Genomic DNA, 10,216 nt, shown 5'->3' with positions numbered 1-10,216 from the left:
TACAACCAAAAAATTGATCGTAAAATATTTGAATTATTTTTTTAATCTATGAATAATTTTGTGATCAATTTTTTGATCATAAATTTTTTAATATTTTATAATCAAAAAATTGATTATAAAATATTTTAATTATTTTTTAGTTTAAATATATCTAGAATCAATTTTTTAGTTATAAAATATTAAAAAATTTATGATCAAAAAATTGATTATAAAATACTTAAGAACTTTAAGAATGAGTATTAAGAGACATATAGTTTTGGATGGTTCATATACATGCGATTTAGATTTTATGATCACCACTATATAGATGATTAAAATAGTAGCAAAGAATATTTATTTAAAAAATTACCTTATAATCGAATGCCATTTGGTCTTTTGATCACCCATTTTTCATTTAACGGTCTAAATCATTTCGTACTAAATTGATCATGATAATGATGTCTGATTAAAGTAAAATTTTGATAGTATGTTATAAATATTATCAAAATTATTGTTGTAAATTTTTGAACCCATCGATGGTCTCTACCTATCAAATCATCATGCGATCATTCGTGATCATCGAAATCAAATTTTATTGATCGACATAGCTAGGGCTATCAGATCGAGGTGATCTTTTGTGACGATATTCTAACGATAATTATTTAGATAATGAACGTGAAGATGAGATTTAAATTTTAAAATTATATCATATTCAAAAAAATAAAAAAAAATTATGTTCAGTTGTAAAATACATTTGCAATCGATTTTTTGATTGTGAAATATTAAAAAAATTATGATCAATTTTTTGATCATAAAATATTTGAATTATTTTTTTTAATCTATAAATAATTTTATGATCAATTTTTTGATCCAAAATTAATTTATGATTGAAAAATCGATCATAAAATTATTTATATATTAAAAAAATAATTTAAATATTTTGAGATTGATTTTTTAGTATCAATTTTTTTAATATTTTACAACCAAAAAATTGATCGTAAATTTAAATTTTGAAAAAAAATTGATGCTATCGATTTCTTCTTTATAACCCACCTTCTTTCCCTCCCCTCTCTGATGCCTGAAGCCCCTCTTCCCCTCCCTGGTGCTCGAAGCCCCTCTTCCCCTCCCCGATGATTGCTCATGACGGCTTCCCCTAGTCGGTCCACCTATGATGTTACCCCTTCCTCCCAGATGACTGCTCGTGACGGCCTCCTCTTGTCGGCCCACCCGCGGCAGCCTCCTCTCCCCTCCAACACTCCCGCGACGGCCCTTCTCCCCTCCCCGGTGACCGCCTGTGATGACCTCCCTCGCTGGCCTGCCCGCGATGGCTCCCCCTCCCCTCCTCGACACCTGAACCCCTTTTCCCCTCCCTGGCTCGCCTGCGATGGCCCACCCTCCCCTCCCCGACGATCACCCATGACAGCCTCCCCTCATCGGCCTGCCCGTGACGGCCTCATCCCCTCCCCGATGCTGCCCGCGATGGCCTCTCCTCACCAGCCAACCCATGATGGCCCCCCTTCCCTCCAGCCTCCCCATGCCAGCCCGCCTGTGATGGCCCCCCCTTCCTGGTGACCGCCTGCGATGGCCTTCCCTCGTCGGTCCACCCACGATGGCCCTCCTCCCCTCTAGCCTCCCCATATTGGCCTGCCTGTGATGGCCCCACTTCCCTCCTCGATGACGGCTCGCGATGGCCTCCCCTCATCGGCCCGCCCAACATGGCCTCCCCTCGCCATGAGAAACGGACAGGAAACACCCTCGGTCCATAGTGGACTGCGAGAAACATGTGAAAAATACCCCGGGTCCATGCCTCGCTCCATGGATCGCACCAGCCGAATTTTATTTTAAATAATAATATATAAAATAAAATATATAAAAAAATAAAAAAATTATAATAAAAAATATTATAAAAATAAAAAAATAAAAAGTAAAAATTTAGTGACCAATTTTGCTATCAATTTTGAAGATTAAAATACTATAAAAAATAAATTATGATTGATTTTGTGATAGATTTTTAATTAAAAAAATTCAAAAATAATTAGCATCAATTTTGTGATCAATTTTGTAAATAAAAAAATATTTTAATAAAATTAATGATCAATTTTATGATCGATAAATTAATTAAAAAAATAAAAATTATTTATGATTTATTTTATTAATAAAAGAAATTTAAAAATAATTAGTGACTATTTTTATGATCGATTTATTAATAAAAAATATTTTAATAAATTTAGCAATCAATTTTGTTATCGATTTTAGGAACCAATTTAGTGATCAATTTTGCAATTGATTTTTAAAAAATAAAATATTATAAAACTTTAATTATTTTTTTTATTTTTGATCATTAAATCGATCATAAAATTTTATGATCAAAAAATCGATCGCAAAATATTTGCAACTAGGATTTTTGCAACCGATTAAAATCGATCACAAAATTGATCACAAAATAAATTAGCAACCAATTTTTATTATTTTGCAACTAAACTTTCGATCGCTAAATCCCTATTTTCTTATAATGAAAAGCCTCCGTCAGAGGTGGCTCCAACAGGGATCCTCTGACTCTCAAATCAGATTTTTTACTGTAGGTGGGAGAGAGCGAGCGTTTATGAGGAGAGGAGGTGTCTGTTTTTTTTCTCCACGTGTACTTGGAGGATCCCTATTTACCTCATTGTGTGTGTGAGGTTGGAGCCTTGCATAGAAGAGAGGCCTTAAAAGACCTTTTTGCCCTTAATTATGTCTCTGAGTGGTGCCATGCCTGACCTTTTGATCCTTTTAAGTATTGTCACTTCATAGCACATGGGAGGGCCACCGTAGTTAGAGGCAAGAGCCATCCGACAGGGCCTTGAGAGCACCATGGGCTTCTCAGGGATAATGTAACTTGATGTGACCCGATAGGATGGCGTGGCGGCCATGCTTGAGGCTCGTTGCTCAGTCGATGCCTGTGCCCTAGGATCTCGGCTCACAAGCGGGGATCGTGGTCAGTGGGAGGATGAGAACCTGGAGTTGAGACTGGACCTCATGTGGGTCGGAGAAAGGGGACCCAGAAGTCGGCTGAATGAGCTAGCAATTTTAGGGCAGGTTGGTCATGGGCCGATGCCATATGTCCACGTGATGTTTCGATCAGACTTATGACGAGCCCGACCTCTCGATGAGATTGGCCTTATGATGACCTCGATCCTTCGATGAGGTCGGCCTTCCATCGAGATCGGCTTTCTGATGATCTCGGCCTTCTGACGAGATCGGTTAAGTGATGACGATCTACCCAACCCCCTCCATGCTTTACAACACAATCATGATCTTTATCTGTTCATCGCTTTTGAGTTTTTTGTATACTATGTGCACCTACATCAAGGCACTTCATGTTACTTGGATTGTCATTTGCTACATTTTTCAGCTTTCTCAGAGCTCTTTATTCACATTTGAAATGTTGAATTGTCTTAACTGTATTGAGATGTCTGATCTCTTTTCTTACTTCCTATTGATAGATTGCAAACTCATGCAAACATGCGATTTGCAAATGGGAAAACTAAAACTTCAAAAAGGATAAGATCACCAACTTTGGTTTTTGAAAGCAATTGCTTCATCCAGAAGCCTAATTTTTCTCCTAAAGAAGTGCAAAGGTGAGTTTCTTTTTTTTTTAATGATTTTATTTTTAAAAATTCTTTGCTCTTCTTCAAATGGTCTTAGCAGCAATTGGATTGACATAATATATCATCACATAGCCTATAATAACACTGTTCATTGTATATTAGCTTTTAATTAATAACCCGAAGAAATATATATGGGTCTGCTTTGAAAGCTTGCTACAATTTGGTGTGCTTTATGAAACTTTATATTTTTTGTCTTCTTGGCAGTAAGAAATCATCATTGTTTCTATTGCTGCTCAATTCGATCGAGGTAGGAGAGAGGGCAACTGAGCCTCGTGTAAAGATGTTAATGCTGGAGTGACCTATAAAACAAGTCCAAACCGTAGGTTTTGCTCTGACGAGGATTCTCCAACACTCAAGTTAGATTCAGAGAATAAAGAGAGTAGCAACGAATTCTCTGAGAGGAATTGCTTGACTTACCTAGGACCTCGGGGTTTTGGTTGTTTAAAGAAGAAGAAAGTTGAGAAAATAGGCAACTTCGAAGATCTTGAGCCATTAATCGTGTCGTTGCAGTATTATATGTTAGATGAGTACCCTAGATGCTAAATTGGCTGACACATTCCTGTACAAATCTAAGGACAAATTTATAATTTTGACTATAAATCAATAAATATGTTATTCTTCTATCACATTGTGTACATTATATCTATGATACATCCTTTAAGTTAGTAGGAATGTCAACTCATATTTTCAAGAGTTGAAAATTTAAGGCATGAATTTACATAACTAACTTATAAACAGCTCCTGACCATAGGATCATCACAAAGATGGTGATTGATCCGGAAGGTTAGTGTATGATCGCTTCCTTAGGGTAGATGTGTCTTGAGTCTACGGTGTGGAGACACCGAAGTGAAAGTACAGATATTCATTGAGAATGAGAGTACTGAGCATGACCATATCGAGCAGTCATAAGGAAGTCTACCTTCTGGTCGATGACTAGCTCGATACTGCAGTTGTGTGTCTAGTTCTTTGACCTGAGGTGCATCGATAGTTCACCTTGAGTATGTTATAGTTTGACTACACCATAACTCAGTCTCCTAGCTATTCGAAATCCTGAGGTGTATGTTGGTTGTAGCATATTCATTGTAGGAACTAGGTCGCACCAATATGGGATCTATCAACCTCTGTAGATGAGAGGAGTAATCCTATGATGATCGAAAGATCGAGTCCTTAAGCTTGAGAAGATTTCTCTCAGTCTAAATGAAGCTTGTCCAGCTCAGAAAAGACTTGTCTTAATTCATGAGATGAATTTAAGACAAACACCTGCTAATTTCTGTCACATGCCAATTTCATTTTAGGACATCAGTCAAAAGTTGACATATGGATCTTAAATTGAAGGCCACTTAGCAAGAGCTCATTGGAGGATTTTTATGGAGTGTCCACATGCCAAATCAACATCAAATTAGGTGCCATAATCAAATTATGGTGTGAACCCAATTGGATAAAGAGGGCGCCCCAAGTGGATAAGGATGGAAGTTGATTTGATCAACATGGACTCTTTGGCGCCAACATGATTGTGCTTATCCAATGTTGGTGCCAACTCTTGGAGAGAGACTTGGGTTCTTATCTGATATGATCAAATGATATCACTCCACTAATCAAAATTTTTTCAGATTTATTAGAATTTTTTGATTGATGAATGATGTGGCACTGCGCAGCACAACAGGGTCTATATAAACCCTGTCTGCGCCTAGGGTTTCAAGAGATTGCACCAAACCCATCAAAGATACCACCCCCTCTCCTCTTCTCCACATCCCATCTAAAGTCCTCCCTCCCCTCTACACGTCCAAGGAGTTGGGCATCCATCTGGTGCAAGATCAAGGTGTGGTGACGCCTTGAACAAGAAGGCTGTAGGAGTTCTTCGACAAGCTGCTGCTCTAACTTCAGGAAGACTTTTGAAGATCTTTCTAATCAAATTTAGTTCTAATTTTTAGAGTAGAGATTTGTGAGGAGAAGATGATCCAGATCCTGCTTGAGTGGATACTGGTAGAGGCCAGGTGATTGCATGGCTAAATCAGAACCTCAAGCTTACTGCGATCATCTACAGGGTAATCAGATTACCCTTGAGGTATTTCATATTTCCTCATGCTTTTAGATTTATTTTAGAATTAATATCAAATAATAAAATTAGATCTAGAGATTTAAATCTATAATAAATATAAGATAAAATTTTTTAAATTATTTCATCCCAGATTTGATGAAATCTGGAAGATCCTACAAGGAAAAAGATAGTTTTTCCTTCAACTGGTATCAGAGCCAAGTTGATGGCTCAGTTTCAGATCTAATTTAGATCTGATTTTAATTTTAATTTATTTGATATTAAAGGATTTTAGATGTTACATCAGATATAATAGAATCTAAAATTAAAATATTTAAAATTAAATCTGAGAAGATCTAACATGTATGAGATGCATGACTAGACTAGGAATAGTTTGATCTATGAATAGTCTTGTAAGTTTATATTTTAATGAGATTAAAATATAATTTAGATCTAATTTATTCTCTAATTTTGATGATATAAATATTATATATTCAGATCAAAAATAAAAAATAAAAATTTGGATAATACATAAGATTGATCTGTTGCATGCTTAGACTAGTTGTAGAATTGTTCTAGTAACTGTCTAGAATAAATTTTATATTGAATAGATCAATTTAAATTTTATTTTTAGATGTTACATGTAATGTATTAAATCTGAAAGCATGTTAATTAGATCAATTTTTGATACATGATATATATGCAAAGCATGTATTAGTTAGATCTTAAATTGTATATGTGATATATAAATTTAGGTCTAACTAGTTTTGTAGTTAAATTTATATTTCTGATTAAGGTATTCCTCATGGCCGTCCGATCATAAGAATAAAGTAAGATTTAAAGGCCCTCTCTTCCCATTCAATGGGGTATTCTTATGACGTGTAGAGGTGCTGCGCGTTCATCCTTAATCAGAAATCAAAATTTACTTTTCTGCAAAATCCTAGATCCTGAAACTCTAGAATTTATTTTACATATTTTGTTTATGAACCCAAGACTTAATTAATGAATTAAGCTTATGAAATTAAATTAGGTCTAAAATTGAGAATTTCAGATCTAAGTCATTTTCATAAAATTGGGTTCGGGCTTAGGTAGCTCAATTAGGTCTAGTGGTTGATCAAACTGAATCAACAGTTGGTTAAGTGGGATCATGAAAGCTAATAATTGACCAGCCTAATAGGATTATGTCTGGATCAAGGTCGAATCACATTTAGATATGACTCGATCAAGTTAAGACCTAATTTGGCTCAGTGGTTAGAGCATGGATTGTAGGCTAACCCAATTAGTTCTGGTTCGATAATTTAGTGTCTAAGGTAAGTTGGGCAGATGCGATCGACTGGTTTTTAATTAGGAGCTACTCGACTCGAATGCGTTCTTGTCGAGTTAATGGCATATCCCTTCCATCGGTCTCACTTATCTGGTCATATATGTTGATCTAGTTCTGATTTGAGGTGGCTAACAATTCGAGCTAACCCATGCCACTAGGTTAGTCATAATTGTTATGACTATGTCAAGTCAAGTTTAATGAGACCTAAATCAAATCTTCCTAAGAAAATATTAAGTCTAGGTCTTCCACCATTGTGGATGTGCGGGCCCTTCTCGGGGTTGATTATTCTCGACTGGATACAGTGGCTCAGTTACACCGAAAAGATGCAACCATGTCCATTAGGCATTGGATGCTACGAATTAGAGGATGGGTTGGGCTCAATATTCTGGATACGGTGAGGGACCCAATCAAGAATCTAGTTCATGCAAATGGTGGGTTTGACTTAACTAAAGATTGGAGCAATATTTTGGACATGGTGAGCTTCATGAATTAGAGATCAAGTTTTGGGTGCACCATGATTAGAGAATCATTGGACAAGAGTTGTTCACTCATCGGTTGATCCATCATCAATAACTGTTAGGTGAGGTGGTGAGCCAGTCAGTAAGACCGTCCACCCACTAGAAATCACAGATCACGAAGATTTTTACATCTCTACCAAGGGAGTGTAGGGATCTGAGAAAATAGTGAGAGCCTAATTTGTTTAAAAATAAAATCTCTAAACAAATTGGTTAAGTCTGATTATAAAATCTAACTAGAAACTGTTGACTCTCTATAGGAAATATGTCTGCGTCCAACCCCCTGACCAAAATACTAGACACCCACAGATTGATTGGATCCAATTTCAAGGACTGATTGAAGAACTACAGAATTGTTCTAGGTTTTAAAAAATTGATCCATGTCTTAGACCAGGAGCCACCTGCCATGCCAGCATGTCCGACTGCTGAACAGAGAGCATCTCTGAAAAAGTGGATGGATGATGATAACAAAGCAAGGTACTACATGTTGGGTGCAATGTCTGATGACTTGCAGTGCCAACATGAGAACATTTTGACTACCCACCAAATATTGGCTCACCTACAAGAGTTGTTTGGTGAACAAAGTCACGCAGCCAAGTATCAAGTTTGTCAAAGACTTTTTAAGGCTAAAATGCGTGATGGGCAGTCAGTCCAAGATTATTGTTTGACAATGATCAAGGATCTTGAGGAGCTTGAGAAGCTCGGTGTCATCTTAGACAAAGATTTTCAGACTGATGTGATCCTTCAGTCTTTGTCTGATGCATATGGTCAGTTCATCATGAACTTTCATATGCATAAGATGTAGTGTACCTTAACCGAGTTAATGAACATGCTGGTTATGGCTGAGCTTTCTATGGAGGGTTCAAAAGGCTCAGTTCTCAGTGTAAAACAGACTTCTTCCAAGAGAAAGTCTTTTGGAAAGAAAAAGAAGTCTACGAAGAAGCAAAAGATGGATGGAAAGAAGAAGAAGACAGAACCGAAGAAGAAGGCTGTTGAAAAGGAAAAATATTTTCACTGCCAATCAGACGGCCATTGGAAGCAGAACTGTCCTCAGTACCTGGCTACCTTGAAGAATAAGAAAGATGGTCCTTCTAGAGGTATGCTCATTTTAGAATCTAATCTTATAGTTTTTTCTGCATCCAGTTGGGTGCTTGACTCTGGTTCTAGTGCTCATTTGTGCACTTCTATGCAGGATCTTGAGGAGAGCAGGAGGCTGAGGGATGGGGAGATGATCCTACGTGTCAGAAACAGAGCAAGAGTTGCTACTATGGCCGTAGGAACCTATCCTCTGCAATTACCATTAGGATTAGATTTATTTCTTAAAGATTGTTATTATGTGCCTACAGCAAGCAGGAATTTGATTTCTGTTTCATGTTTAGCACAAGACGGCTATGTGATTAGCTTTTATAAGGATCATTGTAATATATTTTATGAAAATAATAAAGTTATAGATGATTTTTTATTAACGGTCTCTATCAGCTATATATTGATGTATCTGTATTTAATGTCGAGCAAAATATGAATGCCATAGGAATTAAAAGGCCTAGAGATAGTCTAAATAGTAGGTATCTGTGGCACTTAAGGCTAGGTCATATAGCGGAAGACAGGGTTAACAAATTGGAGAAATCCGGACTGTTGAGTCCATTGACTTCTGAGTCATATCCAGTTTGTGAATCATGCCTTCAAGGCAAAATGACCAAACTCCTTTTTGTAGGACATGGGGAAAGGGCCACAGACCTACTTACCCTAGTACATATAGATGTGTGTGGCCCATTTGATGTGCCGGCTAGAGGCAACTATGTCTACTTCATTACTTTACCGATGATATGTCTAGGTACAGGTATGTGTTTCTAATGAAATACAAGTCTGAAGCCTTTGAAAGGTTCAAAGAATTCAGACATGAAGTAGAAAAACAAACTGAAAAGTCCATTAAGGTTCTTCGATCAGATCGAGGAGGTGAATACCTTAGTCGGAAGTTTCTAGACTATCTTAAGGACAATGGCATAGTCTCTCAATGGACTCCACCTGGAATGCACAACTCAATGGGGTTTCAAAATGGAGAAATCGGACCCTATTAGATATGGTCCGTTCCATGATGAGCTTCATGGACCTTCTTGAGTTTCTTTAGGGACATTGTCTCATGATAGCAATATATGTATTGAATAGGGTTCCATCTAAAACCGTTCCTACCACACCATATGAGATATGGCATGGTAAGAAGCCAAGTCTGAATCATTTCAGAATTTGGTGTTGTCCGACTCATGTCAAGAGATAGCAGGCGGACAAGTTAGAGTTCAGGTCTTTTAGAGCTCGATTCATAGGATATCTTAAAGAGTCATTAGGATACTATTTCTATATTCTGGAAGACCATAATATGATTGTGAGTCGAAATGCTATTTTTCTTAAAAAATAATTTATTCAAGATGGTGGCATCGAAAGAATAATTAAACTCAAGGAGAATGTCTCCCAAGAGTAACGAGCTAAAGAACCTGAGGAACCAAATCAATCAGAACCAGTCCTAACACAACCTCTTCCATCTCATAGATTGACTAGGATTTTTCGTCCTCCTGAAAGGTACTTAGATACTATACAAGAGGATATAGAGGAAATGTTCTTCACAAAAAATAGGGCTCATGGTGATGATCCCAAGACCTATGACGAGGCGATATTAGATATTGACTTCGAGAAATGGTTAGAGGCAACGAGATCAGAAATT

At 37.0% G+C, this 10,216-nt stretch overlaps 1 pseudogene; it reads left to right on the top strand.

The window, feature by feature from the left end:
• The first annotated feature begins 2,886 nt into the window (after positions 1-2,886).
• The window catches only part of LOC105035854 (SAC3 family protein B-like), a 242,094-nt pseudogene continuing 234,764 nt past the window's right edge, over positions 2,887-10,216 (top strand).

The sequence above is a fragment of the Elaeis guineensis genome, chromosome 8, assembly GCF_000442705.2.
Source record: "Elaeis guineensis isolate ETL-2024a chromosome 8, EG11, whole genome shotgun sequence".
Lineage (NCBI taxonomy): Eukaryota > Viridiplantae > Streptophyta > Magnoliopsida > Arecales > Arecaceae > Elaeis > Elaeis guineensis.
The sequence above is the reverse complement of the archived record's forward strand: the minus strand, read 5'-3'. Positions and strand labels throughout refer to the sequence as shown.